Source organism: Sinocyclocheilus anshuiensis, unplaced genomic scaffold (assembly GCF_001515605.1).
Source record: "Sinocyclocheilus anshuiensis isolate Anshui unplaced genomic scaffold, SAMN03320099.WGS_v1.1 scaffold684, whole genome shotgun sequence".
Taxonomy (NCBI): Eukaryota; Metazoa; Chordata; class Actinopteri; order Cypriniformes; family Cyprinidae; genus Sinocyclocheilus; species Sinocyclocheilus anshuiensis.
The window spans coordinates 154,740-155,082 of record NW_015554107.1 but is presented as its reverse complement, the minus strand read 5'-3'; positions in this window follow the sequence as shown (position 1 = coordinate 155,082).

Here is a 343-nt window from a genome sequence, read left to right as displayed (position 1 = left end):
GTGTATATATATATATATATATATATATATATATATGGGTCACAGGTGTATTAGCGTATTATTTCCCATTACAGGCACGGTTAGTTCTGCACAGGCTAGTTCCACACAGAAGGCTATGTGTGTGTCTGGGGCTAAGATGATTAGCAGGCTCAGTGATTTAGGCAGGCTGGTATGTAAGATGCTGCCCCAGGACATGCAGGGAGGCTGAGGGGGCAGGTGGGTGGCTGGCTGGCTGTCTTGGTGTTACCTGGGTGGCGCAGCGTGTGGGCCGGGCTAAGCCCCAGCTCTCCTTGCCTGAATGGACCGCTATAGCTGTGCCAGCCTTACTACCCTGTTCGATGCC